The following is a 22,946-nucleotide window of genomic DNA, read 5'->3' as shown; positions in this document are numbered from 1 at the left end:
GAGTGCACCGCGTGCTGCAGGGCTCAGCCTCGGCGCGCCTTTGTCACAATTTCCAAGCAGCCAGCTGCCCTTCACCCCGTGCCGGGGTGCTGAGCTGGTGTTGGCAGGCACGTGCCACGCTGCTTTATCAGAAAGAAAGGATACAAACTCAGTTTTACTTCATATTATTCTCTGTAAGACCCTGAATTGCTCAAACACCATAAGTTGCCCAGGGTGAAGGCACCGTAAGTGAATGTTTTCTCCCTGGCTGTAGCTTGGACTGAAAACTGGAGGTGAAGCTGTTATCCCAGCACTGGTACTCAAACAGTTGGGGAAAATCTCCCATCTTTATCACCATTTACTGGAAAATGTTGTTTTTCCCCCCAGTGCCTGCCCCAGACACCGCTTCGGACACCAGAAGCGTGTCGGCATTATAAAGCTCACACGCAGCACTCAGCCCCATGCCAAAACCAAGAGCCCACAGCCATGCTCTGAGGACACGTCCATCCATCAGGAAGCACCGAAGCCGTTCCCTGCCTCCAACCCTGGAGCTCCCCAGCACAGAACAGCCCGCAGTTACTGCCCTGGGCCCTCGCAGCTCGCCACAACCCACAGCAAGCGTCGGTCTCTGGGGACTGGGCTGGGGGAGGTGAATCCTCCATGACCCTCGTGGAACAGACGAAGGAACAGAGCTGTTTCCATAGAGCAGCAGGGAATGTTTAGAAGCACCTCATGCCATTCATTCCAAGAACTGCAGCCTGGCTGAAGTCCTGTGGCAAAAGAGAATGGAAGGGAAGGTGCCACGGAAGCTACAAATCACAGACGTCTCTGTAAATCAAGCCTCTATATTCATTAATCCCAAATTAGCCCATTAAAATAAAGCAGCAGTTGATTAATATCCTTAAGTAACACTTACAGTTGAGTGAGAACTTGATGCTAATATACTTGATATTACAGTGCATTAATAAAGAGACCGTCTCCATCTAACAGAGATGCTTTTGGAACTCAGCTCTTAGCAAAAACAAACTTAACGAGAAAAAACAAGGCACAGCAGAAGAAAAGCTGGTGTCAGTAAGGAAAGCATGAAGGGATGCTTCTCAGAGGAAGACAACAGCACAGGAGGACAGAAGGGAGATTTTTCAGGGGAACGCTTCCCATGTCGGAACACACCAGTTCCTGCAGAAGTTGCCCTGGGAGAAGTTCCAGTTCCAGAAAAATTCGCTAAACACGAGGGGGAGGCAGCAAGGACACCCCAGCAGTGAGCGCCCTGGAAATGGCCTCAGGGAGTCCTGAAGTGCAGCTTCTGACCTGCACTGGGCACATCTCCAGGGGGGAGCGCGGGGCTGCAGACCCTGAGCGGGAGCAGAGTGACCCCAAGGCTGAACTGGGGAGGAAAAGGGACCTGAGTGTTTCACGTTCTGCTGGGGCCATTGGCCATAAACGTCCCTTAACTTGCATGTCGTTATCCTTCTAGTGAGGTCAACAGAGCACAATTTCTAGATAGCATTTAGTACTGAATAGAAAGAACGTTTTAACAATGGATACATTGGGAAACAGAAATAAAAATAATTCAGAATAATTTGGTACAAGTACAGCAAATATTAAGCATAACAGGCCTGATTTTCCAGCAGCGTAGGAGGACTTCAACTTGGGAGTAAGCCCCACGCAGGGCTATTTTACGCAGCGCCAGCTGCATGGAGCAGCCCGGGCCCAAGGAGAGCTCAGCCCCAAGTCATCGCTCGGTTGGGATTTCTGCCTTCCACTTCTTCTCTAGATTTCAGTGCCAATATTCTGCCTGCAGGCTTGTTGGACAAATTAAAGTGACAAAACTCAATATGGAAATTAAGATCATTAACATATTAATCAAACTGTCGATATTATAAAAACTAACACGAGCCTGCCAAATAATCGTCTTACTAATGACTTAAGGCCATGCCTTTTGCCAGTTAGTGTCGCAACCTGCTCCACTTCCACTTGTCCACTTCCAGATGTTGGGAATGGATAGACCAATTCGCTATGGCAAAGATCATGTTATCTTCGTGCGATAATTACTTTGGAATTTAATTGCTTTCCGTTCTTAAGAAAATTCTGTTCCTTAATTACATGAAGTTGAGAAATAGCAAAGGAAAGATTCCAAACTCCAGTTTTCTGCATCTAGATTCTTAATCACATCCAGCGAAGCTTTTTCAAGCTTCCTAAGTTTTAGATGCAAAGCAACATATACAGAACAATTGTCACACACATATCTTGCAGATATATTTTCCTGAAAAAGGCTTTTCCAGAAACCTGTGGGTGTCCAAATTCAGTATCAGTACTGTCATTAATAAATGAAATACAAAATGAATGAAATTTTGACATGTCTCCAAATGTTAACATTTCAAAATTTGACTAAGCTACATTTATCAAAAACATATTCCAGTAAGAAAATGTGACTGTATGGAAAAAAAATTGGCAGTGATTCTAATCAAAGAATAAAATCAGGAAGCAGTGCCAATAACTTAGTAAAACATTTGCTAGTGTCCATTTTGCAAGAAAATTTGAAGCAACTTTGCCTTTATAAAGAGGAATTGTGCTTCTGGACCAATTAATATTTAATTGCTTATTAATTTCTGAGATGGTTTTACAAGAGGCAATAAACTATTCAGAACAATTTTGCAAACACTGACTTAGCATTCGCATGTTCAGCACCTGAACTAGAAATGTTTGTCTTTTTAGTTCACGGCCAAGCTATAAAAGCTTTGAAAACTGGGGTTCTGCTGGAGACTGACAAACCACAGCAAGTGGGGACGGCGGAGCACTAAGTACATATTCTTTCCTCCATCGCTGACATTTCCTCCAATGACACAAGGTCATGCAATTAATGAATGGCAAAGCAAAGCCATGAAAAATGGATATTAATGAAGTGTAACTCTGAGTAATAATGCCATAAGCAACCTCTGATAACAAACACATTTCCCTAATAACATCTTCAATTATCTTCATTAATGTCTGTCCCTGGCAAGATGTGCAGCCTGGCCCTCCAGGACCACGGACTGAGCACATTTCAAACACTAAGTGCCTCCTCCAGCTTATTCAGGAAAGTGCTTATTGATGGATAGCTTAAATGATGATAATATGCATTTATCATAATTTTTCAGTAACATATGCCTTCTTCATGTCATCAAGAACTTGAAATTTGAATAAGATTGCTTGCATTACCCAGGAGACCTATGGGCTCCAAGGAGACATGAAACACCGCCTGTCAGAGATCAGCTCCTCGCACTGACGATATCACCAGCCTTGCTAACAATGGCCTTGGTCCACCACAAGTGCTTTTTTCTCTGCCACACGCTGGATTTCAGCTCAGGTCCAGTTGTTCCTGGAGAATATGCACATCACATCCCACTCCGTTCTGCTCTTCCTATTTAGAACGAGCTTTGAGCTTCTGAAAGACGCCAGACGGCAGCTCTAGGAAATTAAATCCTTTATTCAGAATTTAGCTCAGCATGTTCTGACATCTCCCTCAAATTGGCTCTCAAGTGTTTGAGCCCTATTTTGGAAAGGAAAATTTCCAAGGAGAGGAGAGGTTATCAGTCAGCAAACCCTGGTGAGGCGTCTGACAAAGACGGAATAATTAGTGCTTTCGGTAAAAGCAACTTTTAGGATATGGCCTTTATCTCTAGTTGAAAAATGAAAGCGAGGATTTCTGAAAACACTTTGAGCCACTTACTGTGAGCAAAGGACACAAAAGTACCTACAGCCCACCCACTCCTTTCTGACGAACGGCTCTAGGCCATGCCTGGTTCATTCAGGCTGACAGAACCAAACTATTTCGTGCATTTGCTCACCTTCTTTCAGTTCCAGGCTTTTGCTGACTTGAATTTTTGAGTTAAGACATTTTGAGCAGTAGAGCTGACATAAGCAAAACTTCCTGGGAAGGTCCCTTACGGGCCATTATCAAAACTATTTTTCTCATCTTTGTGCATGCAAAAATCCAGTCTTTTAATGATTACAAGTTCAATTAAAAATTGCATATAGTCCAAGTGTTGAAGGAATGGAAACTATGTAAGAACTTCTCATTATTCTTCGCAAGTTGCTCAAAGTCCCGTGTGCTGGGAAGGAAAATCTGGAACAGATTTTCATGTCATCACTGAACCTTGCCTAGATATTTTTATAGTAGCTTAAATTTAATAAAGTCATTATCTGTAAATTTGCTCTCCTCTCCTTTGAATTAGAAAACATTTAGTCTCAACCCCTGCAGCCCTACTGTGATCATGCTGAAATGGTAATGAGGTTATGTCTCAATCTCGTCCTCCCTGGTGGAAGCAGAGTGAGTCTTTTTGACTCAGGAACCTCATTTATCTTGAGCGAGTTATTCTGTTAGTATTGTTGTTACTATTTGCAAGAACGGTGACAGCTGAGGGGGAAGGTGGAGAAGAGGAAGGAACAGCACTTTCATGGTGGGGTAGTTACTGGTAGAGTTTGGTTACAGCTTGCTGAATCTATAACAAAAATAAAGATACCAAGTTCAAAGTCCCAGCCAGGCCTGCAGGTGCACAAGTTATGCTGGGGCCAGGAAAAGGCTTTTGGGAGCGACCATGCCAGGCCCCAAAGGTGGGCTTTGGGTCATGCTGAGCCCTGCCCTGGGCCCCAGTGGTCAGGGCAGCCTTTCCCACGTGACAAGTTTCTTTTTTTTTAAACCAGTTCCATACAAAACATTCACAGTTCTGTGGAAATCCCCAGCGATGCAACAAAAAGTGAAGAAAGGATGGAGATGCCTGTGCATGCAGGGCTTTTTAGAGAGTTACACATATCAGCACGTTCATGTGGTTCGCCACCTTTCCTTTTCATTAAAAGCCTTGCACAGGTTTTGGATGCATTATAGAAACACTTTTCTTCTGAAGTTTTATTTGTGTTGACCTCAAGGCACACAAACCACAATTACAACATTGTGCCGTAGTCCAGCTCACCACTAAAATGACAGCCTTGAAATTGTAGATCTGCCCATTGTAAGGCTCCAGAAAAAAGGCCTTATCCTTGCCAGAGAGAGGCTTCAAGATGAGAGACAGTGGAAGACAGAACAGTATTTTTGTGAGTAGAGAAAGAAAGGGCAAAACAAACACGTCCGTGGTGTTGCTGAAGTGTGTTTTCCAAGTGCCTGCATTGTTCCCTAAGAGGAGGCTTTTAAACTTGACCAGATTCAACCTCTGCTGAAATGCACGCACACGAGGAGAAGCAGTACAAGTACTTCACATGCCTCATGCTCCAGCCCCTCTGATCACCAATCCCCATCACACCAGGGGTGCTGCTGCTGGCAACAGCTCCCGGTGGCGGTGGCCGTGGGCTGCAGCCCCCCACCGCAGCACAGCACAGGACTTTGGCTGCCTGAGCTACCAACCCACCCTCAGTCCGGAGGGCAGCTGGCTGGCAGCACAGGGGAAGGTGGCACCATCCCTGGGGGCAGCTTTGCTTGGAGGGGTGAGGAAGCCTGCCACAGCCACGAAGGACAAAGAGCCATCCCGCGGGAGCCACCACGAGCCCCACCACTCTGTGACTTAAGCAGCCATCAAGCCCCTTGCTGCAATGCCCTCCCGCAGCTCCCGATGGGTTATTCACCAAGATGCAGAAAAACAGGGGGGGTGAGAGGTGTTGAATGTCAGCTCCCTGAGCCAGACTGCTTTACCGGTGTTGCAGAGGCATTTCCATAGAATAAGGAAGAAAAAAATTAGGAAAAGGTGTGAATAATGCACTTCTACCCGTCTATCCCTGCTTGCTGTAACAGATTGGTAAAATAACTTCATCCACCAGTTTATTAACAGCTTGCCCTCTCTTGTATCTCACCTTCATAATGAGATAGAGCAGATATGATGGATTACATTTTGCCTCCTGCTTCCATCCCGAATGAATTATCATTTCACTCTTCTCTGTCTCGTGGTTCAGCTGCCTGCAAGCCCATTAAGTGTTGGGAAGTAGCGGGGGAGATGAAGCTATGTGATGTAAAAGGTAAAGGTCCAGCTGAGAACGCAGTTTTAATTTTCAGACTGGAAGACGTGAAATTAAAAGAGAATGAGGAGATTCTCTCTCACATTCCATCTGGCAGCGCTACGAAAACAAACACAAGAATCCTATTGCAGGGACTATCAGAGCACACAGCTCTTGCTAGCAAAATGCTCTCCCTCAGTAGCTGAGGGCTCGGAGCCCAGCCGCACTTAATCACTACAAGCCAGGCAAGATTTTTTCCCCCGACCAAAATGCCTTATTCTGCAGCTCTGCCCCAGCGAAAGCCCTCCAAGAGCCAAGTATTCCCAAAGTCATCACTTTTGTCCTGCTCTGTCAGGAACTGCTTTATACCATCTCTCTTCACAGGAGCACAGGAGTTTTACCCCCCCATCAGAACAGATCGTCTGAAATGTAACATACACTTTGTGCATCTTAAGCAAACTCCTGCATAACAAAGAAATCAGTTTTTCCAAGCATACCGAATGCAATTCTGCTTCGTCTCGGCTAGAAAGTCAAGATGCATCAAGATTACAGATACACCACAGTGCCACTAAATGTCTGGTTTCTTTTCCAGAGAAATAAGCTACTTCCTGACCCCAATCATTGCCTTGTTTCCTTGAAGTATCAGGACTGCTAACACTTGCAGATCTTGCCCTGACCCCTGTGATGACAGCTGGTATTTAAAGTACCAAGAGTTAAAGAAAAAAGAAATGCTAAGGATGATACAGAGCCACACTGCAACCCAAAGAGCTCTGAATGTCCCACTCCAAATGGGACTGTTGGTTTGAGACATCCGAGCAGCATAACCAAGCACTTGCCAACAGAAGTAAGGGTTGCAGAGCCTGGCTCCTTGTATTTCATCTTTGTTGTATCTTTTGGCAGTAACTTTGAGTAATTATACATTGAGTAAAGACATGACAGCTACCTTTCCACTTTAAAGTCAATTTAGCACTATGAAAATTCATGAAGCAAAAATTAATAAGCTTCATGCAGCTTCAGCACTGACCTGTTTTTTCTTTCCCTCTTTGCCAAGAATTTGTTACCAGTTCTACTACCAAGAGTTGATTCTTCCCCAACAGCCAGGAAAAAATACCAAGGAACTTGTTACCTCTAGTAGCAGCAAGAAAATCTTCCACCTATCAGCACTACAGCCTTAACAGCTCACTTACATTTTGCGCTCAAACTTTCCATTCATTTTTTTTGTTGTTTATAAACACTTTAATGAGAAAGACAGGTCCAACCACCATTAACAAAACATTGTAAATGAGTATCTGAGGGCTAATTGATGGCAGCTGTTCCTAAATGGGAAAACTAAATCATAAAACAATTTTGGCTTTTGATAAATGTGAGTTGCTCACTCCAAACCACAAAGCAAAAAAAAAAAAAAAAGAGAAGGTTCGGCTCCCTCCTAGCAGCTTATCAGGCACCTTTAATTTCCATCTTCAGAATTTCATGCTGTGATGAGAATACAAAACATTGATTTTGCTGGCGCCTAGGATGTAGGACAAGATCTCAATTTGATTCCAGTTACCCTGCGTTCTATGCAGTCAGGCGAATTACTAACAAGAGCAAGGCCCGTCCCTGTGGAAGTTCTCCATCACCCACACGCAGCACGGCTGTGCCTACGCTGTGCCTGCTGGGCACACACATGCATAATGCCTGCAGGAATATGCTAAATGCTCACTCAGCGATCACACAGGCAGGACTAGAGCGCACTGCAGAAGTGGGTTTACACCTTTTTGGGGGGCTATAACCCAAGTTCCAGCCTGCTGCTCTCCGCAGATGCCGAGCTCCGCTGACAGATATCGAATGACTTTGAATGTCATGTTCAACGCAGCTTTGTAGGAAGGGCTTTGGCTTATGAGGATTAAAACCTAAACACTCAGATCCTGTGTTCTGGATCTAATAATCCCGTAATAAAATATCCATAAGCCTCAGAAGAGGAAAGAAAGTAAGAATAGAATAAGTTTGCCATCGTTTCCTGAAAAATATGGATGGCATGGAAACGTAGATCCAAACTCGCCCTCCTGAACAAAGCACGGGGTGAAACAAGAGCAGAGCAACTCTGAAAAGACAAGGAATAGACTTTGACAGATGGATGTAAATGTGCCTTTCAGTGCAGGGGAACAGTTGATTCTAAGGCATGAAATCAAATTAGTGCATCTGCAGCTGCCTATGTGTCATCCAGATTCATATTTTACACACTAAAGACATTTTTTAACCTCATGTTAGCTACACTTTTTTTTTTTTCAAATATTACACTTTCCAGGATTTGCAAAACGGTATTGGCAGGTATTAAAATGAAAGATGAAGCAATGGCGCAATCTGTCTCCTTTTCTATTGTAACATGACAGAAATCTTTTTTTTGGACTCATTTACCATCAGGTAGGAGAAGGCAATTGGGAAAAATTAAAATCCCAGCCTCAGCTTCATCAAGAAATGCAAAAACTCGCCAAAAGCTATAGTGAAACAGCTCTGCCTTTAGCGAGGATATCCCCCCGACTTCCCGCTCAGTTTGGGGCACGAGGCCTCGCGCCGCCCTGCTGGAGGAAGACCAGCACCGGGAGCTTCCCCAGGAACCCACCACCGACCCCGGGCCGCGGCGCAGGCCCCGCAGCGGGCAGGGCACCATGGGCTCCTCGCCCACTAGCATGCACAGCTGCCTCTGGCCCCTCTCCTCAAGGAGCCAAGCCCCACCTGTGAAGAGCGACTGTTTTCCCATCAGCACAGAGCCCGGTTTCCCCAGTTTCAATTTCCGCGTGGATGCCTTCACGTGCGGCCCTGCCCCGCTCCGCAGGCCTGAGGCACGGCAGCTGCTGCCCCTCCACTCGGCACCCTCCACCCCAGCTGGGAGCCCGGCCCCACTCGGTGTCCTCCATCCCAGCCCCACTCAGCACCCTCGATCCCAGCTCCAGCCCCGGCTGCTCCCAGCTTCAGTCTCGGCCTCCCCATGCAAATAACCAGGCAGCACAGCTGCCCCCAGGCAGGCCTGGCACAGCCCTGGGGAAGGTGTGGACAATTCTCACTTCCCTTTCTTCTACGAAAAGACGTACTCTTTCCCACAGAAAACCATCTTTGTTTCTCGGTATGAGCTGACAGCTGCACAAAGCCGTCAGAAGGCTGCTGCTGCCCTGGCTCCGAGGGGACCAGGAGCTGGGACGAGCTCAGCAGTTACCGGTAACGGCCCTGCTGCGCCCGCCTCCACCCGCAGGGACCCCCCAGCGCTGAAAGTCACAGTATTTTTAATCTGGCGTAGAATCAATGCCTACAGCCAGTTTGGGAACATCTTTGGTGCTTTTCTCTGTCCTGGTGGGGTGTATGTCCTCCTTTTTGTTCTTGAGTGGCTTCAGACCAGCAAAGGATCATAGATTTATACGTGTAAAAATTAAGTTTTCCTTGATAAAAACTTATAATGGGCTTATAATGTAGTTGCACTGCACAAAGGCCATATGGAACTTAAATGATAAATAATAAGAAAAAGTATTTAAAAGTAAGTCTTGTTTACAATCTTGAAAACTTTTGTACTCAGTGTTTTTACCTTAAAGTCTAGGTTACTCGCTATTTTAAAAACATGAAACAATGCAGACAGCACAGATGATTAAAATTTGTTGTCCAATCTCCAACAAACACTATTGTACTACACTTCAACAGTGATTACAAGACACCTGCCTACAGACCTCAGAATTGATCAAAATAAAAAGCTGAACTTGTACAGTTTTTATAACCAGTTCCTGAGGGTTTGGTCAAATTCAGTACAGGATAAAATTAAACAGAGATTGATTTATGTAGAAGGAATTGTAGTTGCGAGGTTGGTGAATTGTACATGCTGCAAGGGGGAATGGCTATTGCCTGAACACAAATCAGAGTAATTGTAACGGAAGTAGGAAGACAAAACATACAACTTTGTTCCTGTTTTCTTTCCAATGCAAGTACCAGGCTAATCAGTAAACCAAAACCAATGAACAAATACATGAAGAGTGATTATTTTCTTGTAACACGATGAGACAGCAAAATAAAATTATTAGAGTTTCACACGTCCTAACCATTTGATTCCTTCCCTAATGCTGCACTGTCATACCCTGTACAGGAGAAAGTCCAGACAATATCTTACAAAGCCAACATTTCATCAAAGGGGCCTGAGTATTGCATCCTGACCAGAATTATTTCTTTGTGCCTCCATTAAAAATCAGAACTCATGGCTGCTGAGTCATTCATTGGAGAAAAAAGATAGCTTTTTGCTATCTGCCAAGGAGGCCTAACCTGGTAGTTTGGCATTTTTCAGCTTCTGTTGTTGTTTTTCCACCATCCCAAGAGGTGCCTCAGAACCCAGCAATATTAACGTGGATGAACAAGAAGGTGCAAGGAAAAAGCTGCCCTGAGGGTATCAGCTGCGGTGAGGAGGGTGTTCCCCATGCACTATTCTCATGTGTAAAAGCCTCTGAACTGTCAAAAGAAAAGCCCTGGAAGAAAGTTATTAAAAGTTACATCAGGAAGTCAAGTTACTTGTTCTGCATCCTAGGCCCTCCTGAAAAGCCAGAACCTAAATCACTGTTCACTGTTCTTGTAGTAGGGAAAGTCCCACTTGGGCATCGAGAACCCTCTAAGCAAAACAGCACAAGCTATTACTGCAGAGGCTTCATAACTGAAATAGTTCTAGCATTATGTCTTCTGTGAACTACTGGAGCTTCAGTAGTGATGTTGCTTGAGCACCAGTTAAAAAATCTAGTAGGAAATTTCTGCATTAAGACGCGATCCAAGAGCAGCCCTTTTTATGTAGGTATTTCTTCTCTGACTCAGCAATACCACTGGTGAATAATACTGCTTGCAAAGCATCTCTGACTTCATCAGTCCTTTAGCCTACTCCAGTACTGGACTGCTTCCCCCTCATCACACCCCCGTACCACATTCCATTTCCTTGATAACCTAGTGATGTCTGTCATGTTTACCATTTAAAATCCCCTGTTCTTACATGCATGTTACATTTGTGACGCCCACTGTGGTTGCACACCGCAAGCAAAGTGCCAAATAATGCAGGGAGAAAGGAGAAATCAAAGCGTTTTTAGAAATCCTAAGCTTGGCAAAAGCTGTATGTAATTTTGCTTAGGTTGCAAGTTGGCTTGAGAAAACTGTATCAAAGCACCATCATCTCCAATTGCCTGAGCTTTACTCTAAGCTTATTTGTACTGCTCATTGTAGCGCCCAGACTGACAGCTCCAAAAACCATATATTTTCTATTTATGCAAGAATAAGAAGCAACAACTCAGCAAAAGCAGACATATCTGATATGTTTCCCTAATACCAGACCTAAGCTGTTGACCTGAGAACATCACCTAGAAGCACTGTGAGCCCACATTTCAGTGCTGCCCCTATTTTTCTTTAAGCTCGGTACTTGTTGGAAATGCTTATAAAAGACAGAGCCAGAACTATAAATTGACAGTCCAGTAGTGAGCAGTCAATGAATATTTCACGACCAATCTGCTCTTAAAGTCTATGAGGCTGCATACAAATGAAAACAGAATATAATACACACTTAAACCTCTTGGAACACCTATCCCTCCAAAAAAACACCGCTCAAACTGTGAAAGCTCATTTACCCTAAACCCACAATGCACTATTTGTTGCATTCCAATTCCAATGTAAAATTCCCATTTGGATTGATTTTACAGTGCTCTGGCTTCATCCATCACTAGTAGCAAAGAGCCCTTTATTGAATTTCTGGAGAAAACGAAGATAAGACTGGAAAACTCATAGCAGCTCTACAATCCTGGCTCTGCAGTTGGACCATCCCCCTATTTACCACTAGGTTCAAAGGCATCTGAAATTCCCAGTGTTTTTAACTCAGACTAAAGGAGAAAACTGCAATTTCTATAGCAGTCTTTTTAAATAAAAAGTTTTATCTGAAAATTTGTTAGTACAAGTGATTTCAGTGGGTTTGTCCCTGGCGATAGATGAAATGTTCTCATAATGCATCATTTCCTGATATCTGGATGCAAATTACAGGAGCTGTATTTCCTGAAATCAGCATAAAAAAGTTGCAGTGCATTAGGCTTGGGAGTAAGCTGGGCTGTCAGTATAATATTTCTATTACAGCAACTCTCCAATTGGAAAAAACAGCTCATCTTCACGTACAATAAAAATAAATACATCAGTTTGCTGCTGCCATTTTGGAACCTTTTGACACTTACACTATTTACATGCTGTACACAGTTTACAATAAACAATTAAAACTTTCTTTTCCTATGTCAGATAAAGTCAGTTTCAGTACTCATGCCGTAGAGGTCCATGAGCAATGCCCAGAGTGATGCTGTAAGCTTTGCCAAAAATCTTCATTTCCCAATCTACCCACCCTTTTTGCATGCCTGACAACAAACAAAAACCAACCACCTTTCAGGAGAACTTATTTTTGTGCAGGGGTTCTGCACAGCCCTCTAGCAATGAAATGCAACCTCCCCTCCTGCTTCTCAGCAAAGGGGGACGGCTTTGGGATTTGTAGGTTTTGCAGCTCACGCAGCGCAGAGCAGCTTGGAAAACAATCCGAGAAAATAGATGGGCCTTTCAGATCCGCTGCCTTGTGGTGTGCTGCCAAATACACTCCTAGAAATACGTGAGCGCGCGGTAATACTGATGCAGCAAGCTTTTGACGCGGCCCTGTCCACACTTAAGGCAAGTTGTCCATCTGAGGAGCTCCCAGCGAGGCTGCGGGCAGGGCACAGCACCCTGGCAGGGTGCGAGCCACATGCCGAGGGATTCGGCCTCACGGCAGCACCGAGCGTCTGCATTTCCCTTCTGTATGGAAACGTAACTTAGGCCAAACACACCCCTTCCCTTCACAGCCCCAGGATCAGAAGAGGAGGACTATCACTAGAAACTGAATTTCCTAAGCCCCACTGCCACTGTTACCGTGGTCACTGCACTTCCCACGCAGAGCACGCCTCTTACACACGCAGAGCGGGGTTCACCCCAGCACCAAACAGCTACGAGGTGCTCCCAGCCGCACACACACGAGCACCTGGAAGCCCCGCAAGAGACCGGAGCCCATTTACAGGCAGTTTTCCTTGCTCTTCTGTCCCTGGCTGCATAAAGACAAGAAGAAACTGAGATATTAACTTAAAAATGTAACTTAAATACTGGATGGCAGCATTAAAGCCTGGCTACACGAGTGGTGCTGAGAGCCACACGCAAGCCAGGAGGAAGAGCCGGCGCTGAGCTGTCTCAGAGCCCCCTCTAGCGCGGCTCCCCGCACGGCCAGACAAACGGCTCCTCGCAGTTAAGCTGTCAAGCCTAATATATTTATTTGTTTCTGTGCTGTTAGAATGATTTCTGTGCAACCATGTTATTATTTATGGCTATTGTCAAGAGAGGGAAAAATTTAAGGGAGTTCAGAGTCAGCTAGTTTGCACGGCGTGCACATCGGTGCGCAACAGAGCCCTGCTTTGAGAGACCTATCGCTCGCTGACACGCCGAGAAATTAGATAAAGGTCTTTAGCATTGTTATATAGGCTAGATCTCACTGGGAAAGACTGCAGAGAGACCTGTAAAGATTCCACCCAATCTTGGTAAAGAAGTTTATATCCTTAATTTTCCAACGCAGTTCTTCTGTCACACTAGACGTTTCGCTCGGCAGTCAAACGGCCGGTTAATCATACAAGTCTAAACACAGAAGTAAAGTGCCACGATAAATAATATTTGCAAATAGACTCGGCTGAATTTCATCAAATGTAAGGAACGATTCTAGGCCCTGAAACAATTTCTCTTATCAGATCACACTTCCATATTTTTATAAAACATTTTTAAGCCTCGCTTATGAAATCATATTCAGCTCCTAAAATCTCCTTGAGGCACAGCACAGCAGAACATAGCCCAGCTTGGAGGGCTTCCCGAGGAAACCACAGGGTGTGATTGAAGCTTACCAAGTCTCTATCAGTTCTACCTATAAAGGAGGGAACACAACCATAAAATTGGGATAAAGATAACCAAGGAAAACCTGCCTTCCAGTGGAGGAGCGCTGCATCTTTCTGCACGAGCCCCTTGCCCCAAGTCCTTCCCACACCCCCAGGGGGCCCCACAAGCAGTTCCCTGGTCATCCCCGTGGTTCAGCCCCAGCTGCCCCCCATTTCTCCTATGGGCAGGTCGGGATCTCTCCTTGCCACAGCCCTGGGGGCTGCAGGCCTTGGGCGCCCCCAAGTCCTGGTGCCAACCAGGATGTTCCCAAGAGGAGGCAGAGGCGTTCTGTGCAGGGCAAACAAGGCGATGGCTCAGTACTATCAGAACTTGAATTTGTGGAGTAGGAATAAGAAACTATCCCAGACTCCTGCTCTTCACATCTCAATTGGTTTTTCTGTGGCCTACAGGTAGCAAGGGACAACAGCTGGCACTCCTGCAGCTTGTGAAAGATGCCTTAAGAGGGCTGTCTAACCAAAAAACTTGGCTGTGCGTTTCTAGTAGAGCTCATAAAAAAAGCTGTTCTCTCTCCCTGAAAACCTCTCCTTCCTTAGGACTTTCTCAGAGACTCTTGAGCTCAGAAGAGCTGGTCTCAGGAGTGTTCTCCATCACTGTCCTCACAGCGCGTGCAAAGCCCTCACCATGAACTCTGGCAAACTGTCCTTTTGATTTGTGATGCTCACAAAAGCATCAAGGCTTCAAGGTGCTGAGCAGAGGAGGATCAGGCTGAGTTCCCTGCTTACTCTGCTGCTGGAAAAAGAATATTTTATCCTCCTCCAAGTCTCACATCCAGTTATTTTATTTAAACATAATACCTCTATTACCTTTGATTTTTAATCAAGAAATAACTACTAATTCCTTACATGGTCCCATGAGACCCCCACAGACCATCGGGTGTCTTAGCCACAGAAGACTTATGCAACCACAGCTCTGTCATCGTGTCCTACCTTTGCTCCTTATTTTTATGTAACTTTATTTATTTGCTATCTGTTGCCTACATACTAAAGTGTAACCTCTCAGCAGCAGCAGCTCAGTGCTGAAAGAAGCCCTGACCTGAGCCCTGTGGCAGGAGTGCACCGAACGAGCACCACCAGGGACGAGGCAGGAGTTCCTGCACCTGAAAGGGCTTCGAACACTGCGCTGGGAAGGAGACCCCTCCCCTGACACCTGTGCCACTTCCCACTGACCTTCCAGGAAGCAGCCCAGAGCTTCGGAGCAAACTCTCGCACAGGGCGTTCTCCATCAGCAGCCTCCCACGTCCGGGGCCAGTTCTCTCCTGACGCCGTACAAAGGCACCAGAACCAGGGAGAGCTGTTCCTCAGCCAGGCTCAAGTCCCTGCTTTTTTCCCTGGGGGCCTTATGTGAACACAAAGGCCTGTACCTGCTTTCTGTACTTTGAAACATTAATCTTCTTGCAGGTCCGGTGGACTTCATCACAGGAAGCTGAGGAGGGTTCTCCTTTCTGCTCCCACTTGTTCCCCATACTTTACATTCATGTCTCAGGTGGAAGCTTTGGAGGCTATGTCCATAGTAGAGTGGAAGTCAAAAAAGGAGATGGGAATTGGAAAAAAAATGGATGATTGAATACGAAGTAGGAGACGTTGCAAAGACAGTCTTTTTTTTTTTTTTTTAACAGTTCTGTATAGTGCAGATGTGAAAAAAACACCCACAGCAATATAGGTTAAGGAACATTAGTCAATAAGAAAGAGAATAAAAGCAGGCACTAAAACAACAGAAATAATGACTTGACTTTCCAGATTTTGATTCTAAAATGTCTGGTGCCCCAGGCAATTATCTGAAAAATTTTTCTGCACAGAACCTCACTGTTTTGCCTCAGATAGTTGTAGTTAACAAATATTCCCTCTGAGTGAGTGTGTGTGTGTCTGTGTGTATGAAGCACTGACAGACAGCCCATAGCTATATGGAACTGTCAAGAGGGAACAGCAGCAAAAGCAAAAAGAAATATTAGAGTAATATTTCTTAGGCATGGAAAAAAATTCCCCTTCCTATATCTGAGGGAGCCACAACCTTGAACTGCCTAATCCATGGTGCCATTTGCAGGGAACGCCACGGAAAGCCTTTCCTCCACAAGGAAGGTCCCACCACCCCACCTAGCCTCCCGTTATCATCTTCGGGATAGCTTCACACCATAGGGACACTTTTCTCAGTGGTCTTCGCTGAACTGCTGTGCCAGTCCAGGAGAAGATGTTTCCGTATTTCTGAAAAAAGGCACACCTGGTTTGGATCACCAGAGCCTTTCCCTTTCCTCTTGTTGGTTATGCCTCTGCCATGCTGGCTAAGCCAAGTGGTCCTGCTGCAGCCCCAGACTCCATCCGTGTGCTAACTGGGAGGGTTGTAAGACCAAATCATCAATATTTAACAAATAACTGTTCCACAGCACACTTCCAGATGCTCTTGCTCTCATTATTGACTTATTGCTTACGAAGTCAATAGTATGTGACATTAAATATACAATCTGACTCATCTACATACAAGTAAACATCCTTGGCCGGAACTGAATCCCTCTGCCCACATGCAAGGTACACAGGAGGCAATGGTATCAGTCTGGAAATTCACCCTAGCATAAAAAATATGTATTAAAAAATAATCAGTCATTTCCCTTCATTTAGATTTCCCTTGTCTGAACCACATGAATATCTGTAATCCTGCATTTGATTACAAAATTGCTTTTTATTCCATTTAAGGCTGTTTCATCTCTTATCCAGGGATGTGGGAGGACTCTGAGTTGTGTCACCTTCTAGTCTTTGCCAATAATGTCATAATTTGATATGGAAACTATGCATACTATTATATTCAAATTTGATATTTAAAACATGCTTTGGCAGACAGCTGCCTTCTATTGGTACATTTATCTGATTTCTCTCTGCCTTTTTATTCTGAAAATACTCAGAGGGAATATGTCGTATCACATTTTCGTTATGCACACTGAATCTATATAACTTCCATTTTCTTTCTTCTTTTTTTCCTGGAGCTTGGTAAATATATGAGCATATCAAAGGAAAGGAAAATGCCAGGACTGCAAATTAGGTAAAACTGAACCACGTGCAAGAGCTCTTGCAGCTCTAATCTTAGCTACTTGATCCGTGTCTTCTTCAGACCTTTTCTGCTCTTCCTATTGCAGCTCCTGGTCTTCAGATTCCCCCCCTGACTTCAGTCTCAATCTGCAGCCCCCACTCTCCCAGCACTGTCATTCCACCAAGATCTCTAATTAAATCTGACTTCCAAAACACAAACAGGCTATATTCTCAAACAAGTCCAAAGTACTTAAGTTTGGCTGGGAAGGTAGCTTGTTCTCAATCTCCTTTGGAAACCAAAATACAAATGGGAAGAAATTAATTGGGCCAGAGCTTAGACTTCTGCACGAGTTCTGCCACAATCTCTCCTCCCTGTGCTATCACTGAACTGGAGGCGCGAGGCTGGGCAGGGTCTCTGGGAGGTGTCTACACTCATGCCAGACAAGACGGAGTTATCAGAAACTGAAACATTGCGGCTGAGATGGAAATGCTGATGTGCTAAAACCTCGGCACTCACCGCAGCACCTTGCTCAGCTGAGGTTGATATCGGTCCATACTCTTCCATCTTACGTGGTAATAATTGATGAGGGTGGGAATTTATCTGAGTGATTATGCATAAAGTATCTCCATGCCTGATGCTTACAGTCCCTAAGGGAATATCCTGAAACAAAGTTATTCCAGTTTCAGAAGACCTGGCTTATTGCGGTTCCTTGATTTCAAACATTTCCCTTTCTGTGCAACAGGGTAAGCCCCTTGCAAACATCCCTGTCTCTTTTTCCACCTGATTTCTGCTGCATCTGTGGAACTAACAAGAAACTACGCTGTCCTGATGAAAGGCCTTTTGCTGGAATATTGAAGTGTTTGCAAACAGTCTTCTACAAAATACTAATCCTGAAGACAAGGGCTCATCTTCGCTCATGACATCCTCGTTTGAGACAAACAGCACCCACCGTGGCGGGTGTACATTGGAGCTAACTTCACTGAGAACACCACAAACACTTAATACTAAGGATTAGGCTATGTAATGGTTTGGCAGAAAACTGGGAGACGGCTGTTCAGGATGGATCAATATTTATGAGGAAGTGATGCAAAGTGATTAGGGAAGGCGAGCAGCGCGGCTGCAGCGAGCCTGTCCCCCCAGCAGCACTGACACAAGCTGACAGGGGAGGCGAAGGCAGCCACTGACATAATAAAAATCACAGCACACAAGCAATACCAATTCAGTTGATGAAGCAGTTTGCCAGAGGAAAAAGACAAACAACCACGTTCAAAAATAGGAGGCCAACAGCCTGGAAAGGGAGAAGGGAGCAGGAGAGACTCGGCAAGCCCAGAGCAGCACCTGGCAGGGCAGCCGGAGCGCCCTGGGTCCGCAGCTGGCCAGGCTTCCTCGGTCCTGTCGAATAAGCAAACCTGTCTTCTTGGAGAGAGTACGTCTGCCATTTGTAATTGCTCCTGCATGGATAACTGCCTTAATTCAATTAAGTTTTTTATTTCTAATGAACTCTGGTGAAGAGAGCCCTGTTATGAAACCAGCACTGTCATGGAATAACTGTGAGCACAGCTGAAGCAAACAGTTCTCCAGACAGGGAATGCTGTGAGCAAGCTGGAAAATTTTGCCTTCAAAATATCAATAAAAGTTATTCAGAATTAAGAAACTCTGAAAGTAAATGAAAGACTATATCCACACAAAGTTTAAAGGCCCTGGTAGTGGCCACAGAGCTTTTCACAAAGCTTCAGCATTCTGAGGATGTTCACTTTCACATTAACCAGTGTTATTATTATTTGAATTGCCATCTCTTTCTCCTGTCACTGGATGAGAAATTGCTCCAAATAGCACTGAATTTTTGTATATTTTATGAACATGATGCGCAGTAGAACCCACAATACGAACTCAAGGAAGATAAAAAGAGTCATTTAAGACTGGAGAGAATGAAGGTTACAAACTGTTTCAATTAAAGCTACACAAAACCCTGGATTCCCTGGATTATGTTTGCACATTTCAATATTTGTCCCTGATGTGCACACAAACAGCCCTCTGAAGAATCCTACCTTCACTAATTTCCCCTTTTCTTAATCCTGATTTACAAAGCCTGGCCTCCTGGGATATTAAGAGGATCTCATAAGGACAATCCAACTTCATATTGATTCTGTTTCCCAGATCCATAAAATTTGTTGCCTTAGGAAACGAGTGAAGAAAAACACAATGCATGGTTTAATTTAAATACCACTTCTAGCAAAAGGAAAAAACACGAATGGGAAAAGCAGAGGATGATACTCGTTTGCTAAAATTATGCTATGTGAAACGTTCAATATAAACTGACAAGGGAAGGAGATGATCGTTGTTTGAATAACATCAATATCAACAGACACATACGAATGTGGCAAGGGACAAGGAAGATCCGAACTCCAAGGAGCATTGATGTATCAGTAAATATTATTCAGACAGTGAAGGGGGAGGGAGGAGCAGCAGAGGTTAGCCGAGACCAGACACAGGGAATAATACCTGCTCCACGTTACTGCTGGGTAGTAAATGTGCAAACCTAATTAAGGCCTTTCCAGCTTCTCAGACTATATCCCCCCTCCCCCTTTTTCCATCTGGATCATCACTGTTTTAGATCGCAGTTAACTGGGGTTTCAGGTATTTTCTGAAAATTGTTCATGTGTAATTAAACCTGCCTTGTAAGAGGACGGTCAATGCTGCTCAGCCGTGGAGCTGAGCTGGTGCTTTGGAAGACACGAAAAGGCGACCCGCCGTGCCTTCCCAGGCACAACATAACCCCGCTCCGCAGCCCTACCTACACCAGCCGGAACAAAAGCAGAACTGAGGAAGGAGCGAAGATCACACGCAGCCCCCGCAGCCCAGCCCTGCAGCACAGGGAGCGCGAGGCTGAGCTCCAGCATCGGGCAGCGCCCAGAGCTTTGGCCAGAACTCGTAACTCTAAATACTTCCAGTTGACATTTGGAAAGGTAATGTGACAACCCATTGTGCCAAATCAATTACTGATTATCAATATAGCAGTTAGCGATGTATAATTAGTATGTAAAAGATATATTTAGCTGTAGATTATACTAGTAATAAGGGTTACATGAGCAATAGATGTATAATTACATTTTATGAATACAGGAAACCTTTGAGGAATGCTCCAAGACTTAATTGACATTTAACAAGATAACTACAGCAAGTTAATTAGAAATTATATGCTAAAAATATGAATTAACTTTTAAATAATATTTTAGCTTGCTACAGTATAGCTATAGCGACTTGTTACATGCCACTAAAACACCTAAATGAAATAGTTCTTTCCAACAGCATCTTTCTAATTCATTTCCCACAAACTAAAGCCTGTATTATCAGCTTCTCATTCTGATTTTTTTTTTTCCTGTTAGCAGGGTGAGTTGATCTGCTTAGTGCAAGGCTTATTTTTATGGTCCTTTCACACCTTTTTAAAATTGAGATTTCTCTTACATTTCTATCAGCATCCAAGAAGTTTCCAGTTCGGCTGTGCTTTCAGCTTTGAACCCAGAACAAAAATGCAAAGTAAGGCACTGACAAGCATTTAGACTCCCTGCAAGGTAATAAATCAGGGATTCTGACAGTGCTAATACAGCCAGAAATTTGGAGAATAAAACAACTCTGAGCTGGTTCTGATACGGATGGGTGTAATCACAAAGAAAATATAATAGCAGGTTCTTAGCACAGCTACCTTTATTTTATTCTATAAGATCTAGGCAGGGTAGTGCAAAGATGATGGAAATCTTGCTCAAAATTAGGCTTTCTATAGATTCCCGGGGGACCAAGGCACAGACGGGGCCTTTTCCACCTGCCTCCAGCCCCACTGCATGAATGCTATTTCCACATCTGATGCATCCAGCAGTCCCAGGTGATCTGAAAGGCTTCTGAAAAGTGGCAGGCACTTGCAAGTTAGGCTCTGAGGTGAGTGTCACAAGGTCCCTGCACTTCAGTCACTAACACATTTGCTAATTTTACACACATATTCCCCCCCACACACACCCCCTAATGTACTTTTGCCCATAAGTCACCTAGAGCTTAACTCATCTCCACCGCAACTTTTGCAGCCCCACTATGCAAGACCCTGACCTCAAAGCCTTCCTACGGCTGCATGAGGAGATAATTATTCAGACAATTAGAAGGACTCCCATTACTAAGAGAAGACGTGATTTCTCCTGCCTCTTACTACTTATGTCCCAGCTGACTCCAAGGTCTCTCTGGCAATTTCTCTTTGCCAACGTGCCTTCGTTAGCATTCTGGACCAGATACTCCAGATTATGCATACACAGAGCATACATGATTTAGTGCCCCTGCTCTTGAAAATGTCGCTTACTTCAATATATCACAGGAAGAAATGGAGAAAACAAGATGATAAAGCAGTGAAAGATGGGCAAGATGACCTGATCTGCACCTGAGATTGCAGCACTGCGCAGTTAATGTAAATCGAGGGGTTGTTTGCGAGCTATGAAAAGCAGACACAACCAGAACATTTTGGACAACAGATACACCATCTTTAGCCCTAGTCCAAAGCATGAATCTACAACTGATTAGAAGGTTTTTTTGTTTTTTTAAAAAAAGAAATAAAGCTTTAAAAATAAAAAGCAAATTCAGTCACGTTGTCCCTGACCTCAACCCCCCTTGTCCAGGAGGGGCAGGACAGCAAAGCTCCAAAGAGCTACCTACGTTCCCAGGTGGTCACATGCTTTCCTGGTTATAAACCCTGCCTAATGCTCACAGAACTAGAGGAAAAGAGGCAGAAGAAATAAGATAAGTGAATCAGAAAAGCAGGGGGTTGCTGGAAATGACAGGAGACTGGGTGCAGCTTACCTTTGTGCTGCTCTTGTACACACGGCGCTGCAGCCCTAGGAGGTTCAGGCAGGTAACAATGAAGAGAGGGATTGTAAATACCCTGCTTCAGTTCTTCCTCTGACAACTGTAACTTCACAGTCATCTGAAGAGATCCCCGTTAGATGCTCACATCACCTAACTGCTCATCTCGAAGCTGCAGGCCCCGTTCCAGCCTGAGCGCTCTCCGGCCAGCCAGCTCCTCCAGCACCAGGAAGCAGAGCATTTCCTTCCCAGTCACACCACATCCCTGCAGCCTGAAACCCTGAGCAAGGAAAACCAGGGTTCCTGTACACAGAGAGCTGCTGAAGGAGCTCTTCCTGCCATTAGTGCTAGCTACTATGACTTAAAAAATGAATAAATAAAACCAACAATAACAGCCTCTCCCACAGCCAGCACCTAACAAGCCAAGGCACAGCCCAGGTTGCTGGTTTTATCAGCTCCCCGGTGCCAGGTGATTGCCCAATTGCTGGATTCCTGCAGCTGGGTCTCCAGAAGGACTTCAGGGGTCCTGCTGCGCTGGCAGAGGCAGGAAGGCGCAGGCCCTGCTGCGGAGCTCCTCAACCACCCAGCACCTGGGGAGGGTGCGTCTGCTGCTTCCACCTGAACCTCTTCCCCCAGGCCACGATGGGACCTCTCAGGATGATGTTTTCTCCCCAGATGTGAGGAAGCTGGGGATGTTTGCTCTGCGTCTCTGTTAAAAGTGTCTAAAAGAATGAAAAATAAATGCTTATGTGGGTTCCTCTTTTCACTTTTATTGGCCAGTAGATTAGTCCAGATTGATTTTTCTGCCTGAGAGGGAGAGGCCTAAGGTCAAGAGTTAAAAGGGTAGATTCTTTTAAAATATAATTTAGATTTTTCTTGTATTAGCTCTAATATCAGCATAAAATCACTTCAGTTTTCAAGGAGCACCTGAGACCCGCTGTACAGCGGCATGCAGGCAGGACCTCCCCTGGCAGAGGGGACAGCTGAGGACCGCGATGCCCTCGGTACCTGCCGCACGCAGGGTGCCCTGCCAGGCCTCTCCGACCGTGTTCTCAATGCTCAGTGCACGAAGTTCTGCTGGGGAGTTTGGCTTTGGCTAATTTATTTATTTTTGCTGCAGTCAGTGCAGATTTAGAACTGATGTCTCCAGGGAGACAACAGAGGGCCACATC

General features: G+C 44.9%; 1 protein-coding gene across 1 annotated transcript in view; it reads right to left on the bottom strand.

The window, feature by feature from the left end:
- Nucleotides 1-22,198, bottom strand: part of PLXNA2 (plexin A2) — a 381,872-nt gene extending 359,674 nt beyond the window's left edge. The window contains exon 1 of the mRNA XM_083812470.1: nt 21,772-22,198. The gene's annotated coding sequence lies outside the window, so the exon portion shown is untranslated. The remainder of the gene's footprint in view (nt 1-21,771) is intronic.
- Between the last annotated feature and the right edge of the window lie 748 nt (nt 22,199-22,946).

The sequence above is a fragment of the Anser anser genome (genome assembly GCF_964211835.1).
Source record: "Anser anser genome assembly, chromosome: 27".
Classification (NCBI taxonomy): Eukaryota; Metazoa; Chordata; class Aves; order Anseriformes; family Anatidae; genus Anser; species Anser anser.
Note: the sequence above shows the minus strand (reverse complement) of the source record. Positions and strands in the feature narration are given on the sequence as shown.